At 40.7% G+C, this 26,659-nt stretch overlaps 2 long non-coding RNA genes across 2 annotated transcripts; both read right to left on the bottom strand.

The window, feature by feature from the left end:
- Nucleotides 1-4,552: 4,552 nt before the first annotated feature.
- LOC132993345 (uncharacterized) lies at nt 4,553-8,335 on the bottom strand. The gene is made up of 4 exons (XR_009676455.1): nt 8,254-8,335; nt 5,506-5,613; nt 5,259-5,352; nt 4,553-4,630 (listed from the first exon to the last, which is right to left on the bottom strand). It is a non-coding gene; the product is annotated as an uncharacterized LOC132993345 (long non-coding RNA).
- Nucleotides 8,336-22,983: 14,648 nt separating this feature from the next.
- LOC132993469 (uncharacterized) lies at nt 22,984-24,929 on the bottom strand. Its single transcript, XR_009676477.1, has 2 exons — nt 23,714-24,929; nt 22,984-23,665 (listed from the first exon to the last, which is right to left on the bottom strand). It is a non-coding gene; the product is annotated as an uncharacterized LOC132993469 (long non-coding RNA).
- Between the last annotated feature and the right edge of the window lie 1,730 nt (nt 24,930-26,659).

Raw genomic sequence — 26,659 nt, 5'->3', positions numbered from 1 at the left:
GGTTAATTTGTCTCTATTTTATGGATTATACGGCCTGATTTCTCTCTTAAGTATTTTACAAACATCCATTCCATCAAGGTCAATTTGTTTTGGTGTTTAAGTGCGTCTTCTTCACGGTTGAGTACACTAATTAAATCCTCTCGTCTCAGTTTTACACCTTTTTTTATGTAGAATGGTTTTTTTTGACTAGAGAAAATCCGTCTATTTCACCATCAAAGCGACCTCACATTCCTCTGCATCCCACTGTTACTGCGTATAGCTTTTCACCCTCTCTCCGGTCTCTGATTTCAAAGCGAGAGTTTCGAGATGCCGGACGGCCTCTCTTCCCTTTCAGTGTGTCGTCATTGCCAAAGTCGAAACACATCAATCACACATTTGTTTCCCATTTAGCAGAGAAAGAAAGAAAGATGGAAATATCCTCTTGGCAGCGCGTCTGTGAGTTCTTCCTCTTTCAAGCCGTCTTCTTTCGCTGCTTTTTACTTTTCGCTCCTCCAGCCGCAGCAGAGCGCCCACCACATCTGTAGTGTGGTCTGAGGAGGTAGGGAGGGAGGGAGGGAGGGAGGGAAGGAGGGAGGAAGTGTCTGTGGTGTGAGTGAGAGTCAAACTTTCTGCACTGTTGATTAAATCCATCACTCTTGTCTGATAACCTGAGGGCGACCAAACGTCAACCAAAGCAGTGGCCCAAAATATACAAATTTTGCAATGACAGTAGGAAACCTTCCTGAGGGGGCCCCATCTGACAGCACTCATTCTTGTTGCCCTGCTTAGCGTCACAATCATTATTGCTGGGAAAACCAAAGTTTGTCAATGAAAGTCAACAAAGAGAAATGAAAAGGAGTGTCTACTACTCAGTAGGATTAGTCTTCATCTTTTTGGTTGTTTAGTAGTTGCCTGAGGAATCTTGCGTACTGATGGAAAACCATTAAAATCGTCGTTCTCATCTGGCATTTGTGATTCTGCAGAAAGGAACAGAGAGGGTTCAAGATTGGGTCTTGTCATGATCACACCGACTAATGTGTCAAGTGAAAAAAAAATAATGCATTTTCCCTTTTATTGCTGGCATACCTCAGGGTCTCCTGTTGGGTTGAGAGCCTTCAGATTTCCTTTCAGTTCTTGAAGAATGTGTTCTTCTTCTTCCTGTACCGTCACATTGTGAAGAAGGGAATTCAGCTCCCTTGCAAAGACACTGACACAGGAAGTCTGCAACAGAAATATGACGGGTCCCAATGAGGATGTTTGTTAGGTGGGGGTGTTTCTTCTGTAAATGTTCAATGATGGAATCGTGAAACCGACTGTGGATTATCTAAGGAGTTTTTTTCTGCCAAGGTCAGACAAAGCATAGCATGAATGACTGACAAAACTCTTCATGTCGACAGTCTTGCTTTTATTCTGTTAGCAGGTACAGACTGCAAATCCCTTCCCATTTGGGTACAATTTAAATGGGGCTAGAAAGTAGACATTACCTTTACTTGAAACTTTCAGACATAAACATTTCTTTAGCCTGAGCAAATCATATTTCCCTTTTTGGCTAACAACATATTTGGCTCCTATCCAAATCAGTGAGCGCGAACTGTTTGTTTGTTTGTTTTACTTGGATCCCCATTAGCTTCAGCATAGCGAGAAGCTGTTCTTCCTGGGGTCCGCAGTTTATATTGTGACAATACATTTTACAAATTCATATTATATATTATTCTTTTCACACTACACAAACATTCCACAACATTTCTTCAATAATTAAAAATAATAGACAATTTACATAAATTAACAAAAAAAACAAAAGAAACAGACAAACACAAAAGGCTCCGTCTGATTTACAGCATCGAAGACATAACATGGTTACACAAAAAAGACCCAGTAGTCCTATCAGTACTGACTAAAGTTTCTCCGTAGATAATGTTCTTTAAGACTTCTTTTAAAACTGTATACAGTGCTTTGTTGTTTAACATTACTTGGGAGTGAATTCCATTCCAGCATTGTTCTGTATGTTACTGAACGTTGAGATGCTGATGTTCTTGATTTAGGAAGAGTAAAACAACCTCCCACAGCATGCCTCGTTGGATAATGGTGTGTGTCTGTACTGAAAGATAATCTTCTGTACAAGTTAAAAGGAGTTTTTGTTGTTATCATGTTCCGTAAGAAAACCATGAGTGAATATAATAATCTATGTTTAACTTCCAACCAAGAGAGGCGTTCATGCATCTTACTGACATTTGATCTGAAACCACATGAGAGAGCTACTCGTGCAGCTTTATTCTGGACCAGTTGCAATTTTTTTAAGTTACTTATTAAAATACTTGACCAAACCACAGAGCAGTAATCATAATAATAATAAGATGAGAGAAAAATAAGGCTTGAACGACTTGTTTAAGTGTTTGTTGTGTCAAGTTTTTTGCACACCTTTTGATCATGGACAAAGTATTTCCCATTTTCGTTATTAATTTCTTGCATTAGGGGGCGCTATGGTTAAAGTAAATGATTGTTATGTCAGTGTGTTCAGAGGCCAACCCTGATCATACCTGGGAAATTTTGAGAAGATCAGACAAAGTATATAAGAGTTACAGCCACTTCCTGTTTGATGGCGATGTGATTTGTGGACTTCCTGTTGAGTTTTGGGCGTGGGTTGAAGAGGCTTTTTTGTAGGTTTTCTCATGTTGGAAATGCATAGTAAAATTCAGAATTGTAGGTTCAACGTGCTGCGGGGGCTGAATGTTTGAAATACTGTAGGGGGCGCCACTGAGCCATTAAGCCACGCCCACTCACTTAAACGGTATAAGATGTTTGACTTTACTACCAGGATTATATGTATGAAGTTTCGGGACAGTACGACTATGTTAAGCCCGTGAAGAAACTACTTCCTGTTTGATGGCGAGCGACGCGTCCGTATGGCGACAGCGTTGGACGTAGGCGTTTGAGCTTGAAAGTCTTGTATGGCCAAGGTGTTAGCATGGTCCACACCAATTTTGAGGGGAAAATGAGCTACCGTGTAGCAATGGCTAATGCTAATTGAGAAGCAGTAACTTCCTGTTGTCAACAGGTGGCGCTGTGACTAATCAAAAAATGTGGATCACGGACGTGTTCAGGGCGGGTCCCGTATCACGGACGTGTTCAGGCCGGGTCCCGTATCACGGACGTGTTCAGGGCGGGTCCCGTATCACGGACGTGTTCAGGCCGGGTCCCGTATCACGGACGTGTTCAGGGCGGGTCCCGTATCACGGACGTGTTCAGGACGGGTCCCGTATCGTGCATGAACACTAGATGGCAGAGAGATAAGCATTTACTTTTTTTGGCAACTTGCCAAAACGCTCCAAAAACTTAAAACGCACGCCACGGCCACGCCCTTTGACGAAATAACGTGCAGCGCACAACGAGATGTGCTGAGCCTGTCTAGAACGCACTGACACTGAGTTTGCGTCGATCGGATGATCGCCCTCGGACAAGTTCGTTCAAATAGGAAGGCTGAAATCAGCGATTTTGGGCCGTTATCGTGAAATTCAACGTTAATTTGTGGACTTCCTGTCGGGTTTTTTGAAACGCTGCAAGAGGATTTTTAGTCCGTCCCGACAAGCTTAATATGCGTATCAATTTTCATGAGTGTACGTGAAAAAACCCTTTATGGGGAGGCCATTTTTAAAATTTCAAGGGGGCGCCACTGAGCCATTTTCCGAACTCCGTTTACGAAACCACCAAAATATCAAATTTTTCAGGAGACCTGATGACCGTGGAAAGTTTGGTGAGTTTTCGGGCACGTTCAGGCCCTCAAAAGTGGCCGCAAAGTGGCGGAAGAAAAATAAGGAGGATAAAAATAATAATCGCTAGGGTTTCAAGAGAGTCCTCGCACGGTTTGTGCTCGGGCCCTAATAATAACTGAAGAGAAGAACTCCATCGAGAGGGGACAGGAAACGCTCAGGGGACGAGTCCTCAGGTGTTGTTGATGGATCTGAATCTGAGGGCATCTTCTGTAATAAAGAAAAACAATCATGGAGTTAAATGTAAAGTATAATGGATTTTACTGAGATGTTTCTGCCTCAGACCTGAAATCAGATCTGTCCTCTGGTTCTGCTAAACTTCAGCTTCTAAAGTTTGCTTCAAAGACAGGAGAACTATTTATGAGGAAAAACTAAAATATATAATAAGACATGATGAATCCAATAATATGACCAGCTTCATGAATTTAAGTGTTCCTGCCACTTTCTATTGAAGATTATTTTAAACTGTCATCACATGGACCAGCCTGATAAATTAAACTAATGTTAAATATTTTCATATAACCACGACATAAACAGGGTTACAATAATTAACTTTTGCCTTAGTAGCCAGGGATGTGAGCTAACAGGTGAAAAACTGTTGAGGCAGAAATCAGAAGCTTGTTTATTTTAATATACATAGAGTTTATATTAACTCAGTGTTAGACAGACTGTGGATTACTTAGTATGATTCTGTAATACTCCACCTTCTTATATCACTTTAAAGTGAGACAGCTCTTTAGAAGAAGAAGAATAGAAGAAGAAGAATTTATACTTTATTGATCCCGCGAGGGGAAATTCGTTTTTACCTGATAGAGTGATACAATCTGGGACTTGTGTGTCTCGTACATGGAAGCCAAGTGTCCTCTCGGTTCAAGTCAGTGTGCCTATGGACAGGGACAGACAGATGAGCAGAACCGGTTTATACTGGTTTTTGTTAGCCATGGATACTTTTATTTCTGAAGTGCAAACACATCAACACATTTAGTTTAGACAAAACTCACTTTAGACACTAGGTGGCGGTATTTGGCTGTTTAGGTTATTGATCAGTAAATTGGGTCATTTGTTGTATCTGAAGCAAGTTCAACATATCCAGCCAGAAGCCCCAGATAAAGATATCTGATAGCATGAGCTGATTATGAACTTTGTTAACTCAGGCGTTCTGCTTCAGGCTCTCAGCGCGTCACCGAAAGGAGGCGTGTGAAACGTCTTTTGACCATTCTTATTCACAAAAGCGTAAAAGTGCAGGCGGTCCAATATGATGAGGTGTGATGATGAAGTTAAAGTGGTAAAACAGGATACTGCAGCTGCAGATAAGGAATGAGAGAACAATCCTGCATACTCACACTACAACTGTGAAACTTAAACAGTGAGACTTGATTTCAGCAGTGTGAGCAGAAACTGCAGTCAGTTGGATTCTTGTGCTTCTTGACAAATATGCAGATGTAGCTTCAGTATTTAGCTAAAAAAAAAAAGTAAATTCAATGTACTGATTTGGTGTTGCGTGGTAATTACCCATTAAACGAATCAGACAGCCAATTTGTGTGCAGAACCTCACCGGAGCTGGAATCAGAGTCTGGACTGCTGTTTCCTTTTGGGCATTGATTTCCTTGAACAGAAAGAAGAACAATTTAAACATGAACTAGACTTCTTGTTAAAATATTCTGCTAGTCTTCCTTACATTTTAAGAAAGAATATAAATTGTTACTAAAATTACTTTGATACAATAAAACGGTCCAATCATATAAAAAGATAATTTTACCTTTGAGTCCTATGTGAAGGCGTTCTCTTCAGAATCAGCGCTGCAAAGACAAGATGATGGCGTCCACCTTCACAACCTGCTGCTACAGTCTGGCTGCATCATGGTCACCTACAGGAACACCACACAAATGCAATCAAAGCACTTCAGTTTATTTATCAGAGGATGTACTGTATGGAAAGTAGAATTCATTTTTTTTAGCTATAATTCCTCAAAAAGATTTAAGACTGCTTTGTTATTTGAGAGGTTAAAATTTAAGTCTAAAACTAAAAAGTTATAACAGACAAACATGATAATGAAATATCCAAAAGAGCATTTTAAATAGAAATGAATCTTGTTGAACAGAAATAGTGTTAAAACCAGGAAAGTTATTATATAACATATGAATCACATAATCATGGAGCAAAGCAAGAAGAGTGTTTCTGAACAAATTCTGAATAATCGGAACTAAAGTCACAACAAATCAACTGTAAACTATTGAATTGACTCCTGGTAGTGTGTTGAAGTCTTAAATATTAACTAAAGTAAATTAACACGAAAGTCAACCTGTTGAAGTCTTGAATATTAACTAAAGTAAATTAACACTAAAGTCAACCTGTTGAAGTCTTGAATATTAACTAAAGTAAATTAACACTAAAGTCAACCTGTTGAAGTCTTTAATATTAACTAAAGTAAATTAACACTAAAGTCAACCTGTTGAAGTCTTTAATATTAACTAAAGTAAATTAACACTAAAGTCAACCTGTTGAAGTCTTGAATATTAACTAAAGTAAATTAACACGAAAGTCAACCTGTTGAAGTCTTAAATATTAACTAAAGTAAATTAACACGAAAGTCAACCTGTTGAAGTCTTGAATATTAACTAAAGTAAATTAACACTAAAGTCAACCTGTTGAAGTCTTGAATATTAACTAAAGTAAATTAACACTAAAGTCAACCTGTTGAAGTCTTTAATATTAACTAAAGTAAATTAACACTAAAGTCAACCTGTTGAAGTCTTTAATATTAACTAAAGTAAATTAACACTAAAGTCAACCTGTTGAAGTCTTGAATATTAACTAAAGTAAATTAACACTAAAGTCAACCTGTTGAAGTCTTTAATATTAACTAAAGTAAATTAACACTAAAGTCAACCTGTTGAAGTCTTTAATATTAACTAAAGTAAATTAACATTAAAGTCAACCTGTTGAAGTCTTAAATATTAACTAAAGTAAATTAACACTAAAGTCAACCTGTTGAAGTCTTTAATATTAACTAAAGTAAATTAACACTAAAGTCAACCTGTTGAAGTCTTTAATATTAACTAAAGTAAATTAACACGAAAGTCAACCTGTTGAAGTCTTTAATATTAACTAAAGTAAATTAACACGAAAGTCAACCTGTTGAAGTCTTTAATATTAACTAAAGTAAATTAACACGAAAGTCAACCTGTTGAAGTCTTTAATATTAACTAAAGTAAATTAACACTAAAGTCAACCTGTTGAAGTCTTTAATATTAACTAAAGTAAATTAACACTAAAGTCAACCTGTTGAAGTCTTTAATATTAACTAAAGTAAATTAACACGAAAGTCAACCTGTTGAAGTCTTTAATATTAACTAAAGTAAATTAACACGAAAGTCAACCTGTTGAAGTCTTTAATATTAACTAAAGTAAATTAACACGAAAGTCAACCTGTTGAAGTCTTTAATATTAACTAAAGTAAATTAACACGAAAGTCAACCTGTTGAAGTCTTTAATATTAACTAAAGTAAATTAACACTAAAGTCAACCTGTTGAAGTCTTTAATATTAACTAAAGTAAATTAACACGAAAGTCAACCTGTTGAAGTCTTTAATATTAACTAAAGTAAATTAACACGAAAGTCAACCTGTTGAAGTCTTTAATATTAACTAAAGTAAATTAACACTAAAGTCAACCTGTTGAAGTCTTTAATATTAACTAAAGTAAATGAACACGAAAGTCAACCTGTTGAAGTCTTAAATATTAACTAAAGTAAATTAACATTAAAGTCAACCTGTTGAAGTCTTTAATATTAACTAAAGTAAATTAACACTAAAGTCAACCTGTTGAAGTCTTTAATATTAACTAAAGTAAATTAACATTAAAGTCAACCTGTTGAAGTCTTTAATATTAACTAAAGTAAATTAACATTAAAGTCAACCTGTTGAAGTCTTTAATATTAACTAAAGTAAATTAACATTAAAGTCAACCTGTTGAAGTCTTAAATATTAACTAAAGTAAATTAACACGAAAGTCAACCTGTTGAAATCTTAAATATTAACTAAAGTAAATTAACATTAAAGTCAACCTGTTGAAGTCTTAGTAGAATATGATCAGCCCGTTTTGAGTCCTTATACAAATCATGTTTGGTTCATATTACATTTCACCGTCGGATACTGATGTTAACATGTCCGTTCTGTTTCTTTTCTTCGAACAGTTAGAGACATTATTGAACCAGATAATAACTTTAGTGTTATCTGAACACATGTAGAAATATTCTGCCTCTTCCAAATATTAATGTTAAATTTCAGCAGCAGCATCACAGGGAGCGGAAGAAAGTCGAAGCACAGCCATCATAGTTTATCAGGATTCCCCTCCGATTCTTTACTGAAATTAAAAAATAATAATAACGTTCGTCACAGCCAGCTATCAGTAACATAACGTTAGCTCCGTTAGCCTACTTCAGTGTTAGCGAGCTAGCTAACGACATTACCCCCGAACAGCACATTAAACAAACATTTCAACTTACCAAGTTAACGCAGATATCCTTAAATCCCACAGGTTGGTTAGATGTGTTTACAGCAGAACAACTCATTCTGTCAGTCCAACAGTCAAATGGCGTCAATGGCGTCTCGGCTTACCTGCGCTACGTAGCTTTGCTATTCACAAAGAGAGCTACGCAAGATCGCCGGCTGTCAATCATCGTCAAATATGACGTAAAGTCACGTTTTTCAACCTCAAATAACTTATTTAAAACAAACTTCACAGAAAAATGAGCACTTGAACACAATGTAGGGTGACAATAACTAATGATCACAGTGAAAAACATTATGTGACGAGCATTTCAACTTTACAGTTTGACCCACATCCCGTCTGTTATCATTGAGAAGGCGGGGTTTATGACCTATACTGCAGCCAGTCAGCAGGGGGCGCTCTAAAAATAAAAGCTTCACTCCACCGGGGAGCTTGTCCCGTCCATTATTTTTACAGTCTATGATCCAAATACAGACCTGCTGCTTTGAGAGTCTTACACATATGTATTACATCTACACAGACCTACAAGGAGAATTACCCTAAGAGCGTTACAGAATTAAGATAATATATCCGAACAATTAATTAATTCATGAAAATTCATACAAACAATGTTGGAACATAAACTGAGCGCCACGTAAAGTGGTGAAAACCTTTTTGTCTGCAAATTGTGGAAAGAAGCAATACTTACAACTTCTTTGATCATACATCTCTTTGGCTGTCGCACTTTGTCCGGCTACAGAGAAAAACAGAGAAAAATATATATATTTAATTGATGTGTTAAGTTTCCAATTGTCACGTATGTATAAGACGTGTATAAGTGTCACGTGATATAAAGTATGATAATGTCAATGCAAAATACTTACAGATATGAAATTGAGTTTGCTGTCATTTTGGAATTCGGTGAGTTTCTGCAGTCTGTCTATCATCTCCTTATACAGGGTTCTGTTGGGATCCATACCAGAGCAGAGATGCAGCAGGACCACAAGGGCAAAAACTGCCATGATTCTCATCATGGCAGCCCTTCCTTCCCCTTTTGTTGTGTTGTTTGTCATTCCCTGTCTGTTTAATCCTCATGTGTCTCTCTCCTGTCTGTGTGAGTTTGGTGGGCGGGGCTCATGTTCTCAGGCGGCGCCAGGTGCAGTTAGTTGGTCATCAGGAGCTCGACTACAAAGGCCGTTTTCGAAACCGCGTACTACATACTACTATCTAAATCTTGTTATCACTTGATCCTGCCTATCTGAGTCGTGCTTTTGGGTCCAGAATTTGTACTAACCGTAACAAAAACACTCTTCATCATTCTGCAGAGTGGTGTGTCTCTTTTCCTTCACAGCTTCTGTTTGTTGTCTTAAGCGTGAGTCCAGCGGCAACCTCCGGTCTCGAAAAATGAAGCCAATACAGAAGTAAATAAAACCGCAGTTCATTGAGTATTAGCTTGAGGCTGGCTCCAGAAGCACCAGAAGTGTCATAAGCCCACAGCCAAAACAGCCCGTTTTTATCACAGAAATCAACATGTTTACAGCCTGGTACAAAAAACTAAATATATCTGATAAATTGACGGCCCCATGTCCTCACACTGTCGGGGAGGGGGGGGGGGGGGATCATTGGATTTATTTTATTAAGGAAAACGGCTATCAATCAATCAATCAATCAATCAATCAATTTTTATTTGTATAGCGTCAACTCATAACAAGTGTTATCTCGAGACACTTTACAAGAAGCAGGTAAAATACCTTACTCATTGTCTGTTAACATTACAAAAGAGCAGGTAAAAGACCTTACTTATTGTTATGTTACATAAAGCAGGTAAAAGACCTTACTCATTGTTATGTTACAAAGATCCGGCCTATCCATCATGAGCCCTTTAGCAAAGCAGCAAAAGTTACAGTGGTAAGAAAAAACTGTCTTATTAAAAGGCAGAAATCTTCGGCTGGATCCCCGGCTCATGACGAAACAGCCTTCACAGGCCTAGACTGCGCCGGGCTTGGAAAGGGATAGGGGGAGAGATGGGATAAGATGCAGGAAGAGGGATAGGGAGCAAGGGGGTGGGGGGAGGTAGACCGTCCATCAGCAATCCGGTGGGGAGGGGAGGGGGTGTGTGTGTTGGGGGGTTGTTCTGGCTATGCCCATATAAGGGTGATGACAGATTTGATTGACAGCTTTGCGTGCTGTACTGCCAGTGACAGCCAGTACAGTGGCAGCACCGCACACTAGCTTAACATCCCGTTCCTGACTTTGAACCGTTGGCATTCTTTCTCTTTTTTCCTTCGTTTGGAGTGTTTCATTAGCAAATATCTGACAACAAATATGGCTTGCTGTGTGGTTAATTGTATTAACAGACCATCCAAGAAGTTGATGCTTCAGTTTTTTCGGTAAGTGATATACTGTGAATATTAATGATCAATGTTATACTCCACATAAATGTCGACATTATGATATAGTGATCGGCAGGTGTCGGCATCCATTTTCGCGGGCCTGGCTTTGTTTAATGTTAGCTTGTAAACCACCCGACTAATTATACAATCGGCCTCAGTTTTGTCCATTATTTACAGTCAGTGGTTTGGCCGATCAAGACGATCAAGACTCCCATTCATGCCAACGATGCTAATGGTGACATAGCTAGACAGCACTATTAAACTGGGAATAAAATCAATTCCAAAGTATTAGTCATTTTTGTGGTTAAGATGTTGAAAAGAATACGTTTGTGTGATGTTAGAAACTAAAGGTTCACCGCGGTGGTTAACCGACCTTATAATCAATTTTATACTCCACATAAATGTCGACATTGATAAACAAACTCTGTGTATTAATTAGGCGTCAGTACTTCTGAACAATAATGTCATATGTCCTTATTTTTTAGATAAAGTTCAACATTAACCTGACGCAACTGTACCCAATATGGCGTTGGTTGAGTAGGTTATATATTTACATGTTAATAAGAAATGAGCTACTGTATGTTCTGTACACAAGCACAGAGAGTTGGAACCTGATAATGATTTAAATAATTAAAGTAGTATTTGTTTCATTTTAAGATGTATGTGAATAAGCTATACTGACATATGTGTTATGTAACTAATTTTCCCTGTAATAGTTTTCCTCTAGGTGATCCAGATAGACTGGACCAGTGGATGTTCAACCTGAAAAGACAGAACTGGACTCCCAACAAGACCTCTCGTCTGTGCAGTGAACACTTTGAAAGGTGTCACCTTGGCACTGACTCCAGGGTACAGAGATCTTTTCAATATTCTTATTAACACTGCCTTTGTTGTCTGGGTAGTACACTGTTGAATTTATAAATGCACTCTTACACACAGATGAATACAGACAATGCACAAAAAAAATATTTAATGAATACCTGCTATTTTTTGTCGATTTGTTGTTATATTTTAACAGGGGAGGACATGTCTGAAGAACACCGCTGTGCCTACCATTTTCTACTTCTGAGGGCCAAAACAAAGAGCAAGGATGAAAACGCTTGGGGGTAGGTACCAATCAGGTAAGTGACATCAGCATTAGTGTTTTAAGTAGTGGTGAGGAGATTGCAGATGTAGATGAGGGTAGCAGTGCTGTAAATCTCATTTCTGATCAGAGCAATGTCATTATGGAAGACGCACCCCAACAAGCCTTTGTTGCTCAAGATGTAATCCATGATGACATTACGCTGACAGTGAATGCAGGGGAAGATGTTGGTCTAGGTAGCAGCAATCAACCTAAAAATCAGAGCATAAATTGGACAGCATTAGATCACTCTTACATTAGGCCAAAACAGCTGAGTAGCGTATCTCAGGGTGATCACTCTTACGGTGTTTCTCATTCTCCAAGAACACTGATGACGAAGGCTTCTGCTGCAGAGGTAAGGCTCTGTGCAGCTCGAAAAAAGCTGAAGTTGAAAATTCAGCACACAAGAAGACTGAAGGTAGAAGTTTCTTCTATGAAAGGTTTAATTAAAGTGCTTCAGAAGAAACTTCTAATTTCATCGGAATGTGCCTCTCTTCTTTCTGATCTGGAAGATGTTCCCAGAGAGATCTTTCAAAGACTAAAAAAGAAGTCTGTGTTTTCAGAGAATCTGACACAATTCGCTACAACACTGCACTTTTACTCTCCAAAGGCCTACGACTATGTCAGAGAGAAGTTTCCTTTGGCTTTGCCTCATCCACAAACCATGAGAAAATGGTATAGCAGCATCTCTGCAGATCCTGGATTTACTGTTGCTTCTTTCACAGCTTTAAAAAGTCATGTTGCTGATCAGAAAGGGTTAGGTAAGGACACAGTTTGCTCATTGATGATGGATGAAATGTATATTCATAAGCAGAGTGAGTTTGGGGGGACCAAATTCACGGCTATGTTGACATCGGAGCTGGTGAAATTGACACAAGCATTGGTCCTCATGGTAGTTGCAGTTGCGTCTTAGAAGATCCCCATTGCTTACTTCCTCATCAACAGCATGACAGGACAAGAGAGAGCAAACGTTGTCAGAGAGAGTCTAATTAGGCTTCATGCAATCGGTGTTAGGGTTGTCTCACTGACATGTGATGGACCATCTCAAAACTTTGCAATGGTCAAAGAGCTTGGTGCCAGGTTGGACCTCATGGACATGAGATCTCAAGCTTCTTCGGAATGTCGACAGTCGAGGTTCTGGTGAGAGAAGATGGCCAGCAAATAAGATGGCAGTACATCAAGGAGCTCAACAAGCTAAAGTTTTGGAGTTAAGGGGGCGGGGGGGGACTCAACCGCCTATGTTGGGGGGGATACTAGTAACGTGCACAGTAAATGTTGCAGGCTGACATATTTGGTACTCCTAATACAGATTTCCAGTCGACCAGATTCTGGTCAGGCCGATCACAAACATTAAATGTGAGGAGGGTTTCTTTTGACAACCGTTTTTTATTTTGTTTTCACTCATTTTGGTCTGCACTAGTTGATAACTTAAAAGTCTAAAGAAGGGGTTCAGAGTGCTTCACATTGTCAAGCTTGGCGGATGCTGGCAGAGATGAAGACATGAGAATTAAAATTAGGGCATCAGAGAAAATTGTTTTTCCCAACTCAGTCCTGACATGTCTGCTGCGAGATTTGGTTTTATTCACATTTGGATGCCCCCGAGACACAACTAGATCGACTCGAGTCTTAGGAAAAAACACTCAGAAGAAAATATTCTCTCTTTGAAAAAAAGGGGCAGCAGCAACCTTTTCTTAGGGGGAAAGGGGAACTTGGATCATAAATATCAACAGAGCGCCGACATCTCTGACGAAAGTGTTCAGAAAACTCACATTGAAATGCTGAAATGAGCGGATCTGACAGTGGGACTCTCAGGGACGGTGTGTTTGTGTGTTTTTCAGTGTGTTTCTGTCTGGGTCACAGCAACTTGTTCCTGTCTTGCATACATAATTCAGCAGGATGACGATGACTCACTGTCCGCAGCGAAGAGCCAAGAGCCGCTGGATGAAGCAGAGACCCTTCAGTATCTAGCCTGGAGGCATGAGCAGGTACAGAAGGACCCATTAGACACCAGGAGGACTCAAACATAAATACAGTCTTTGTGCTCCTCAGTGGATGTCTGACAGAATTTAGTTACTTCTGAATCAAGACAGATTTCTCCTCCTCTATCCATGCCTAAATCATTACGCACTACTGATTTATCTTTTCTTTAAACTAATAACTAGTGTTGTAGTCAAGACCACAGTGACCGAGACCAAGACAAAACTGAGACCAGAGTGCTCAAAGACCGAGACATTTAGGATTCGAGTGAAGTCCAAGACCAAGGCAGGGCGAGACCGAGACAAGACCAGGATCATAAATATCACTGAAAAATCATCATTTTGTGTTTAGCAGGTGTGTCACTTACTTAGACCGTAACACCGGGAAGGTTGCGGACGTAACCTGGGTCAGCTTTTCTAAAAGCTAAACCTATAAACCACCTCGACTGGAGCGATGTATAACCAGCAGAGGCATGTGTACATTTACCCGTATTAGGCTGCTGCACGGTGCTAGTGTGGCACTGTGTGTTTGAAAAGACTAGACTTTAAAAGACTCTCTTTTAAATTTTGAACTGATTGAAATCTAAACTCTGAAAACATAAGCAAACTACTGTTCCACTTACCTGTATTATTATTTTATCACAGAGTATTTTGAGCGAATGTGCTTCGAATGGGTGACGGTATTCCTGCTAAACTCAGCTTCGTCAGCAGAGGGCGCTCTAAGCTGTGCACTTGATTGAGCATCAGTAGCTGACGCCGATAGAGCAGAAGTAGTAGTCAGTACGTGATGAATGACTTTCAATGTGATACAGAGAGAGAGCTTCTGATCAAAACTGTATTTTTCATATTTCTTACAGGAAATAAATGTGTTGCACCGAGAGTGAGCGTTGCTTCATTCTTAAACCTGTAAGACTAGCACTGCTAACGTTAGCCACACTCATCAAGCGTATTTGTTTTCTGGACTAGTCCTTTGACTACTAAAAGCTGCTTTTTACACTGCAGGTCATATTCACACACTGATAGCAAAGGGTGCAATGTAAAATGCCCATCAGTGTTTGTTAATCCCATTCCCAAGGGAACTAGGTAACAGGTTTCATATCAGGAGTCATTGACTGCACCTGTGATGTTCTCGCTCAGCTGATGGCTGATGACGATCAGCTGATGGTTGGGAGGTTATATAGGGAAGTGACGGTTTCTCTGCTCTGTTTGGTTTTGTGTCTCCAGAGAGTCAACGCCATCAGTCGGCTCTCTGTGTTTTCTTTTGAATTAAAATGACTCCTTCCATTACCCTTCTGTTCATCGACTCCCACTTCTCTTTTGTTTTGATAGAATCAGTGGTTGGTTTTGGAGGGCTGTGTTCTTCTGCCACCTTTAAGAAACCCAAGGTCCGCTTATTTGGTACCATTTTGTAACAAGTGCAGTATTTATTTAGTTCCCCTACTCATGACCTCTGTCTTTCAGATTTTGCATTCTGGGGGCAAACATAACAACATATCCACATTTAAACGCCGCTAGCTTAGCATCAGGAGAAATTCAGGGTTCAGTGTCTTGCCCAAGGAGTCATTATCCATGCGGGATCGACCCCCCGACCTTCCAGTTGAGAGACGACCAAGTCTACCACTGAGCCACAGCTGCCCCCCACTCGTTTCTCAGGTCACGTAGCAAAGTCAGGAGGTCTGATCACACATCTTGGTGGCATCAGGTAGTTCAAATGAGAAGAAAAAATGACGCACGTTATTCTGGATGAGTCAAAGCCTCTCCCGCCCCGCAGAAGAATCTGTTTCTCATTAAACAAACATTACGCAGGTTTCAGAGCGGGATGCGAATTCTCTCACCTCACCTACATTTCGGCCGCTACCAACTGACTGAGAGGCTATTTATAGACCGAGGGTTTATACCTCCTGTTTATGGAGGATGTTAAACTGCACGGGGGGAGAGAACGTCTCATTACGTGGCGGCGGTGAGAATTATCCATAATGGTGATAAAACGCTGATGATGGCCCTTAAAAAGCCCTCAGTGAGCGAGCTGCCAGTTAGAGGGAGGACGGTGATTAAATGGGAACGATAAAGCTTCATCTGTTCTGTCTATTATTTAAAGAACACACACACACACACACACACACACACACACACACACACACACACACACCTGTTGAGAGCATTCAACTGAACACCCACTAACCATCTGTTTCTGAACTTTACACACAAAGGGCTAACTTAACAAACATCAATCAGACGACCAAAGAATCACATTTTACACACTTACTCAGAATCTTATGCCGCATTCATGTGGCGTCAACAACAACTCAGAACCTCGTAAAAGAATTAGGTGCCCAACTTCCCGACTTGACGTCAGAATCGTCATCGAATGGCAGGGGAAAATATGTTTTCTTTAAAGGCTTTACATGTGATTTTTTGATCCAGTAGATGTCGCCCTTGAGCACCAGCATGAAACCAGAACAACTCGCGCTGCATTGTTGTGTTAGCATGCTAATGCTAGCGATCTTTATTATGCTCGTATCTTCACACTGCATGTAAATTTACCTGAAATGAGCGTGATCTAGAAACACAGTTAAGCAGTGAGTACAGTATGTTATTCTTCTTTTCTCTAGTCCCTCAATTAAACAACTTTTATACACGAGGGGAGGAGTCAGCCGGCCGTCCGGGCGATGTAAACAAAGTGAAGATAGGACTCTGAAAACTCTGAAAACATCACAGACAGTGGGACTCGGGTGTTACACCCATTGTAGACAGTCATGACTCACAGAGTTATTTTCAGAGGATATACTTGATTTCTACATTTAAGTGTGAAAAATCACATATAAAGCCTTTAAATACTGTATTTCTTGCCCTAAACTAAAATGTAAAACTACATATTATCCCATAAAAACACGGCTCAGGTGGTTGAGTCGGTCGTCTCTCAACCGGAAGCTCCTGCAGCCGATGTGTCCTTTGGCAAGACACTTAACCCTGAGTTGCTCCCTCTGCTCCGTCGGCTGTGTATGAATGTGATTAGTTAATACTGATGGACTCTTTACTCAGCAGCCTCTACCATCAGTGTGTGAATGTGTAGGTGTGACCTGCAGTGTAAAAAGCGCTTTGAGTAGTCGGAAGACTAGAAAATAAATATACAAGCTCAAGTACATTTACCATTTACTAATAACTCTTTGAGTTGGCATGGTATGTGTTCACCTTCAAACATGACCTTCACATTCCCTTACAGATACAGAAAGTCCTCGTTCTCTAAAATGCCACCATTGTCATGAAGTGCAGTTCCAGGGACGGCAGTGTCAGCCTGTAAACCACTTTGAAACGGACGGAGAAGATTTACAATTATTCAGTGGATTGCTGTCAAATGTTATAGTTTCAAAGAGATATGATAAGATTGTATGTTTGTGAGTCAGAGCTGGTAAAAAAAAAGGCAAATTTTTTAGGAAAGCAAAACAAGATACCTTGAATCCGCGCACCAAGAAGCTCCCGTTTGAAGGATTTTTTAAGTGGCTGCAAAAAATGTCACTTTATAAATCCTTCAAACGCTTCTTGGTGAGCGGATCTTGTTTTGTTTTTTGGATCCAGCATGCACTGAGGGATGTGCGTGTCTTTTGGGATTCTTCATTTTTAAGGAACTGCCATAAAATTTGGATCAGACATTCAATTTTCCAACATAATCACTCAGATGGTTTTCCCCCTAAGCAGCATCCTCCGGTGGGTCCGCTTGAGGCCGGCTCAAAATGACCCAGAAGTCACAAACACCACGGTTTTGGATTATTTCTGTGCCTGGCACCACATCTCTCGTACACTCAGTGAAGTTTTCCCCGTCAGTGAAGCTGTGGCAGCAGTCGGGCGGTTTCTTTGTTTCTGTGTTTGTCAGTTGAAGTCGCTGATGCCGTCAGACACAGGGACTCTCTGGAACTCTTAATGAGTCTCTGAGGAACAGCCAGCTGTGCAGCGGCCAGGAAACCCCCTTTTTAAAAAAAAAATCTATAATATCTTCCCTGCTGCTCGCCCACTTCACAGGCTGCCAGACATGCCGACACACTGCAACCTGCATCAGGCGTTCCCACCTGCCACACAAAGCTGCTGCCTCTCCCTCTCTCCTCCTCTCGTCCCCTCGGAGCCAAACGGTGAACCTGAACAGCCGGGCCAAACGCTCGGGCCTCCACTCGCCTGAAAACATCATCTGCATTTAAATTGAAAAGCGGCTTTAGTGACTCGTATTACTCCAGAGGTGAAGGGTGTTTCATTAAGAGGATTTTAATCATGCAGGAGAGTCGGTCGAGTAAAGACTCTCTGTAAACATGTCGCAGTGGCCGTGACTCGTTTATAAACAGAGGAAGTCTGTTTTACGTTTGTGTTAATGTCCTTGGAGTGCTGATGGATGGAAATAAAAAGAAGAAATAAGCAGCAGTGAGATTTAATCATGTACAGTAGAGAACACACATCCACACATTTTTTCCTCTAACATCCATCCATTATCTATACCGCTTTTTTCCCATTCGGGGTCACGGGGTTGGAGCCGATCCCAGCTGTCATTGGCCAAGAGGCGGGGTTACACCCTGGACTGTCCACCTGTCAATCACAGGGCAGACATATAGAGACAGACAACCAGCCACACTCACATTCACACCTACAAGCAATTTTAGAGTCACCAGTTAACCTACCCGGAGAGAACCCACACATGCAACACAGAGAGGCTCCTGTCAGACGGGGATTCAAACCAGGAACCTCCTCGCTGTGAAGCAACAGCGCTCATTCCTCTAACATGTGTAAACATACAAAACAAGAATCTGCCACAAAAGCATTTAAACATAAATTGATTTTAAAAAGTAGCATTCCCTCAGTGCTCCGTCTGCACCCACCCCCCCCTCCCCCCCTCTGCGCTCCCTCTAAAGCCACGCCCCCTCACTTACATGCACGAGCGCCATTGCTTCAGAAGCGGACCTCAGCTCCTGCTTTGAGCGTCGGCTAGAGTGAGCAGGGAGACAGGGAGGCACGTGATTGGTTCATCAGATTGGTACCTCGTGGCAGACATTGGTTTTTACAGACTTACAAACTGATACAGAAGTCGGATTTTCTTTGTTCCTTTTTCAGAGAACATGAGTTATTAATTTCTGTCAGGACCTAAAGACAAGTTACACCAAAATTTAAAAAAAGTGGATCTGGAGGAAATGACCAACCCTGACTTTAACTTAAGGTTGACAAAATGTTCAATATTTTTTATACCACCTCTTTTAAAAAGATACGATCTGTTATTCTAATGATCGATGTTATTGAATGGCATCAATCAGAATCAGAAATACTAATTTGTTTGCTACAATTACTCATAACACCAAAAATCAGTAGGAAGTACAGAGAAGTTCACAATATAAAATAAAATAAAAATAATATAACACTATAATACGCACAAGTACCAAGTGAAAGCAATAATAAAGTAGTAATAAGTAATAAGCTATGTTCAAGCGCAGGTAAAAATATGAATATACACTGATACATTAACAGTGTAGATATTTCACGGTTCATGTATAGATTGCACGTTTGATGTATAAATATTGTCCAGTTTTCATCAAAGCTTTAGATAAAACTTCACGACATCTTCAGTCTGATTCTTAATCAAAAACGGAACGAGCTAAAAGAGAGAGAGAGAGGGCACACATATGGTGGTCAAATGTGTGCAGTGTATTAAGAACACATTAACTACAGTGGTTTTCAGTTTTTCCCAGGTTATATCTCCTGAAGTAGAAATGAAAAACAGCGCCCCTGTCCATGTAGCTCACGCGGATTAAAGAAAACACAAACCGCTGTGAAAAGTTCTGGGGAAGTTTTATAACCTCTTTCAAAAACTCCTGTGTGTGTGTGTTGAAACGCTCCAAGTCGTTCATCATCATCTCCCTCTAATGCAGAGTCCTGTGAGCGACCACAGAGGCTGGGTGGCCCCCGGTGACGGGCCAGGCTGTTTACAGACGCCAGAGTGAAGGGTTAGCTCGACGCCAGATAGCAGAGGTCAGCGGCAGCCGGGAGACGGGAGATGGGGATGGATGTGTGTTTGGTCTGGAAGGGAGACAGGCCTGGAGACGCTCTCTCGGCTACAGAGAGGCCTCAGTGCAGCTCAGAGAGAAACGTACAGAGTGTGAGCTGTAACACATCGGGTACCAGCACTGAAGAACTGTAATTAGGGTTTATGTTGCAGCAAAGGTGCTTTATTCTGACTGATATTCATTGTTTAAGGGACGATCTTTAGTCACTTTAGCTCTCTGGACGCCCCTCTTAAAACCCAGAGTTTATGAAATCTGCAGAAAACCTAAAAACCAGCTTACAGGCTTTACATGTGATTTTTTGATCCAGCAGATGTCGCCCTTGAGCTCCAGCATGAAACCAAAACAACTCACGCTGCATTGTTGTGTTAGCATGCTAATGCTAGCGATCTTTATTATGCTCGTATCTTCACACTGCATGTAAATTTACCTGAAATGAGCGTGATCTAGAAACACAGTTAAGCAGTGAGTACAGTATGTTATTCTTCTTTTCTCTAGTCCCTCAATTAAACAACTTTTATACGTGAGGGGAGGAGTCAGCCGGCCGTCCGGGCGATGTAAACAAACTGAAGATAGGACTCTGAAAACATCACAGACAGTGGGACTCGGGTGTTACACCCATTGTAGACAGTCATGACTCACAGAGTTATTTTCAGAGGAGATATTTGATTTATATTATATTTAAGTGTGAAAAATCACATAGAAAGACTTTAAAGAATCAGACTCAAGAGCTTCAGTGAGGTCTAACTTTGATGTTAGATGATTAAATCTGGGCTCGTTGGTGTGTGTAGCCTGGTCTCGCTGCAGATCTCCACACCGATCTCAGAAACCGATTCTTAAGTGCATGCAGACATTTTAAACGGACATGGAAACAGACCAACAAAGTGTTGCCACAAGTTGGAAGCTCGTTTTTTGCCTAAAATGACAGCACTTAATTTTTAAAAGTTTTGGATCAGGGGCAACAAAATGTCCTCAGAAATCCTGCAATGGATCGCTGATGACCTCGCCGTTCTGTTGCGCCCCATGTACAGAGGCTTTAGGACTGCTGTCCTTTTCTGCAGGACTACAGGCAGAGGGTGAGACTACCTGTTTCTATTTCACACCTGGGACATTGTGAGGATAAGTTAGAGTTAAATTGATGGCGCTGGAAGGGGGAATGTGTGGGCCCTGTTGTTTCATAAATAAATAAAAAAGTAGTAGAAAAGAAAAACGTGTCAGTGTTATTTTGAGGTATTTGTATCTCTACATGTTCAGATTCAGGATTTATTTTAGGGTCATCAATTTTTTTTTAAATGTTACTGGTAAAAACAATCTTAAACGTGCAAATACAAAAAAAAAACCTGAAATTTTAGAGAGAATTGACCATGTTGAGCATCAAATATTTCATGGCTATGTTTTCTTATTACATCATTCTCTGCACTATCATCACTTTTTCACTTTAATGCACAAAGGATTATTTCCTTTTTATTTTTTTTTGTCAAAGCTCTAAGTCACTTGTTGCACAAACTCCAGTCTGCCTAGAGTGACACCTTATTAATTTCATCCTGACATTTTGAAACAAGAAATAACAAAGTGAGGTTTTTTTTCCTAATTTACCCACAAATGAAGAGTCCTCAAAAGCAGCTTTTGAGTTGGGCTCAGTTTCATGAAGCCTTTGAAAACACTCTTTATGGTTTGTTTTCTCTGCTGGGATGCCAGGTGGAGAGCTGGCGGTTGGGAGTTTCCTTACAAGGAAACATAACGAGACGAGAGAGATTACACAATCGCAGCCTAAAGAAGGGGCTCAGAGTCAATTAGTTTGTCTTTTCCTGACACGGTGAAGCTCCTCCCACTTCATCTGACACTCCATATGTGAGAGCATCCACAGTTCCCTACATGTTATGAGGCTGACATGAGTTCATTCATTCATAACTCACAAGACCAAGAATAAACTGAGAGGATTTATTCATTCACTCTAAACACTGTCTCACGCTGCCATCTAGTGGCCACTCTGCAAACATCATCCAACTGAATGCCAAGAGTAAATCCTGTTTAATGTTCTTACTGTCAGTTCTTTCATGACTCTTAGATTCATATTTGGTTTTATTAAGTCCTATGTTTATGTTTCATTGATTTATTTAATTCTGGGTGGATTTGCTAAGCTTCAGCGACATGCTTCTCAAACACAAAGACCCAAATCACACACATGCACAAACAGAACCTGTGGACATGCGTTAAAGGAGAGATGTCAGAGTCAGGCAGCTACACAGGGAGAGCGTCAGAGTGGTTGGGGGTTCGGTGCCTTTAAAGGGAGGAGAATAATCTTTTGTACAACTGTTTTAAAAATTGGGCTGTTTACATTTTACAACAGACGGCAATGAGAGACGAGGGAAGCTGTGTTCAGAGATTTATTATTGTAGTTTGTTTCAAGCGTGATCGCAGCAGCGTGTGAATAATCCAGGAGGAGTCTCAGGTGTGTTCAGGTCTCCTTCGTTCATCAGCAGATTATAAAGCAGACAGACAGCATAGTGTGATTTAAACAGTTTAACTATCAGTGGTGACAGTTCTCACCCTGAACAGGGATCATAAACCTCTGCATGTTCGTGAAGATTTACATCGATGGTCGCCGCTCACTTTCTTCTTTTTTTACCACATTTTAATGTTTAATTCCAGACTTTTTTCTCCCTTTCACATCAACACGAGGCCTGTAATGTGACATTCAGCTGTCGTGACTCGTGGAAGAACAGCAGTGAGCATAAATCTCTAACATGGTTTGAAACTATAATCACAAAGAAAACTGAACCGAAGACGCCTGGAGCCAACATGAAAACAAAATAAAAGAGTAATGACATCATCTGGAAGGTGTTACATTATCAATTAGCACCAATGTGGTTCATCCAAAGTGTGTCAAGGGGGAATTATATAATATAAACTATAAACATGGGCAGAATGCAACCTCCTATTTTACCTGTGCATGCTTTTGATTATCTCACAACTTTTATATCTGGGGTCGTTGTTTCGCTTTTATGGCGTGCTAACTCAACCCTCATTAACGCGTCTCATACTTACAAAAAACAGCTCTACGCTTAGGAGTAAACAAGGCGGAGCATCCAGCTGCTTGATGGCCAGAACATCTCCAGGAGTTGGTGGGGAACAAACTTTGAGCTCATAAAAAAAAGGGAAAATTGGATTTAAGATTTGTGAGGTTTCCGGGAAAATCTTTTTGTTAAATTGTAAACAACATTTAAATTGTGTATTAAGAACGTTTTTGGGGGTGTCTGTATCTGTCGCCCTCTTGTGGCCATTATATTCATTGCCCCTGTTTTGTTTGTTCAACAGGTGGATGCAAAGTCCTCACAGGAACAGAAAGTTTTAACTTTAACAACCTTCAAACACATTGGAATTAAACTGAATATCAAGAGCAAGCGATGGAAATGTCATAAACCAAACTGAATATTAGAAGGCACTGAAGAAGCAGCAGAGGGAATGAAAGTGTTTCTGGTTGTAGTGAGTCACATTACAGTCTGCTGTTATGACTGAAGGTCAGAGAGATGCTGACAAACACGGCGAGGTGTCTCCGACTTTAAGACTTTAAGTCAGTTGAGCATCAAATATTGACCTTTCGACTGGTAGCATCTTCTGCACTCCTCACCACTGCACTGTACTTATTAGAGAGGACAGCTGATGAGAGAGCGGAGATGTTGGGAGGAGAGAGTCGGGGTATGTCATGCAGCAAAGGGCCGAGGTCGGATTCCAACCCACGACTGCAGCGTCAAGGATTATAGCCTCTGTACATGGGGTGCGTGACATAATCGCCTCGTCCTTCTCAGATTTGTACAGATTAGTCTTTGTTTAATATTTAATGTTGGACTTTTTGTACTAAGAGAGCACAGTTTACAGAAGTCAGAATCCTTATACGTGTGTACTGATACCCGGATAATGAAGCTGACTCTGATTTCTCAACAGCAAATACATCTTGAAACATCTGTTTGGATGATAATGATCCAGTCGCCTTCTCTTATTCTGCTGCAACCACGTCAAGAAAGCAAACCATGTGAGTTGTTGGAGCAAAGATTTGTTAGCACAACAAGTTGGGAGGCCGTGGAATTATTCTTTTGTGCTAAACCTTTTTGTTTTACTAACTTCAGTTGTTATAGGAAATAAGAAATTGACACTAAAGTCGTTGAATCTGCTTTTGACCCAAACAAGAGCTGAACACTTAAATCTGTTAACAGCATTTAAAGGACAGCTTGTTTTATGCAGCGTCATCATTTCTGTCGGATAAGGAGCGAGAGTGAAAATGATCCCCAGGCACTGATGCTACAGAAAACATTAAAATGAGACAGAAGTTGTTACAGTACAAAAAGCATGAAGCACCTGTGAGAGGATGAAACGTCAGCTGAAAAGACGTCAGCTGCTTTGTGTCCCAACAGTCACTTCTTCTTCTTCCTCAACTGCAGATGAAGAGCCTGAACATTTCCTCACAGTCTGAGAGTGAAGCATGCTGGTCCAGTCAGTTTTACATATCAGAGAAAACGTCATCATCAGAGTCTCCAGCTGACAGGAGGAAGAGTCTGTGGAGGATTCTTCCTTTGCAGCAGGAACGTGAAATATGAAAACACTGCAGATTCAGACGTCACACTTTGAACATTTTCACCTGCAAACTTTCATGCAACCCAGTAAAGGATGTTCCTTCCTCCACATGCAGCCCTCGGATGTTATGACCGGCTGCACATGGAGGAAACCCAACCGACTCATGAGCATATTTACAGTACATTTGTGTTTTAAAAGAGAAGGCCTTTTTATATATTTAAATAGTTTATACAACATTTAGGACGTCTGAATGATCAGCTGTGTCAAGTGTCCATTCAATAAAACATCAAATTCTTCATCCCAGCTTTTAAATGTTAAAGGAAGAATGTGCGACATGTTACATATAAATCCAGCAGAGATCCAGTCTGTCCTGTGTAAATGTGTCTCTGAGTCCTGACTGTCTACACTGAGGGAGAAGCTCGAGTCCCGCTGGCTGTGTTGTTGTCAGAGCCGTGTTTACATGGACGGGACGGCCGGCTCCTCCCCTTGTGTATAAAAGCTGTTTTAGTCAAGAACTAGAGAGAAGAAGAAGAACATACTCACTGATTATTTGGATGTTAGTAAGAGTTTTTAGATCACGCTCATTTAAGTGCAATATGAAGCTACGAGCTAACTAAAGAGCGCTAACATTATCCTGCTAACACAACAATGCAGCTGATTGCAGCTCGAGGAAAGGACAATTTTGTCAACCGCTTGCGCTTAGTGGTTCTTAATTATGGTGTACATGATAACTCCTTTGTGCAAACACGAGGGGAGGGGGGTTGGAGGTGTGTCTCTGGAGGAGAGCGGAGGCTTCAGGTTTAGCCGAGTTGTCGCCAAACAGCTTTGTTTAAGGTTGTTTTGGTGTTCAGGGGCGACCTCTACTGGATCAAGAAGTCGCACATTCTTCCTTTAACTCCGTTTGCTGTAAGTCTCCTGCGTGTACCAACCCTGCTCACACAACTTATATCAAACAAGGACACATTTTAAAAAGAGGTGCAACACAACGAGGAAACATCACCACAATCTGCAACTTGACACTTAAATTCTGAACGTTCAGTGACGACTCCTGTTACCCTCGAAAGAACTCTCATGAAACTGTTCACGTTTCTGTTTCTGTTCAGGCACTCACAGAACTCTGTCATGTGAAGGGAAAGATTGTGTTCTTGATTAAATGTTTAAAAAGTTTTCATGAAGGGAGATCATGAGACCAAAGTTCCCCTCAGACCCGCTTCAGTTCTCGCTCCAGCTCTGATTGTCATTTCTGCACATTTTACTCACCATGATACACACGAAACAAAATCAGTTTCATAAATCTCTTAAAGTGCCGTGCTGCTCTCGTTTAGCTCGTCTCTCTTTGTGGAAACTAAATTCCTAAAAATATATTTTCAATTTGTTTTGCTTACAGCGGCAGCACGATTCAGTTCAGGGAGCAGATTTGGTTTCCATCGCCGACCCCCTGAACCTGGGGGATGTAAACCTACCAGACTCTATACTGGACCTGTCGACTTTACCCCCCCCCCCCCCTCGTAGTCTCTTCATCGGTTTGATGTCACAGTCTAGATGTGAGCAGCTTCTAACTTCCCTCCAATGCATCCTCATCATTACTCGTGGTAGTTTCTCTGTCAATCGATATTATTTTATTCTATAAATTTACTTTTCAATTATTTTAGTGAATTTTCTATTCTCTAAACTTTCACTCTGGTTATTTTGCATGAAAGTCTGGTTAAATCCAGATGCTCTGAGGGGAGGGGCGGCGATGTGGTGAGGTTGGTAAGGACTAAAAGGCCCCGAGTCCACCTAGCGGTTTTATTCTGAGCGCCAGCGTCTTTTCTTCAATTGTTTTCAACGAGCAGAAAGCGGACGACTGGAGAAAAAAACTGCAGCACCCACGCAGCGTCTTTTTTTCAAGTGTCTCACCTTTCTTTTGTGGCCGCTCTGAGCACTCAATTTGAAAATCTTTCAACTTTTCAGAAAGGCGTTGTTGACGTCTCCGGCGCTCTTTTCCAAATGTTTAATACTCCTCGTAGTTTTGCTGCAAACTGATCGTGTCTTGTACCCGCCTCCTCCTCGCTCTGTGTCTGATCTGGTTAAAAAACGATCTCAAATAAAAAAACATGCAGTAACAAGTAACGGCGCAGTGTCGGTCATACAGCGGCCGTTGTCAACAGACTGTTGTCATGGAGACAGGACGGTCGTGCAGCACTTTATGCAAACGCTCCCGAGCGCACAGCCGGCGCTTTTCTGCCCGGAAAGAAACGCTATGTGGAGACGGGGCCGAAGGAATGAGGGATAGGGATGAGGAGGAATAAAAAATGGCTGCATGGAAGACTTAAGAGGTCACACA

The sequence above is a fragment of the Labrus mixtus genome, chromosome 18, assembly GCF_963584025.1.
Source record: "Labrus mixtus chromosome 18, fLabMix1.1, whole genome shotgun sequence".
NCBI classification, from domain to species: domain Eukaryota; kingdom Metazoa; phylum Chordata; class Actinopteri; order Labriformes; family Labridae; genus Labrus; species Labrus mixtus.
Note: the sequence above shows the minus strand (reverse complement) of the source record. Positions and strands in the feature narration are given on the sequence as shown.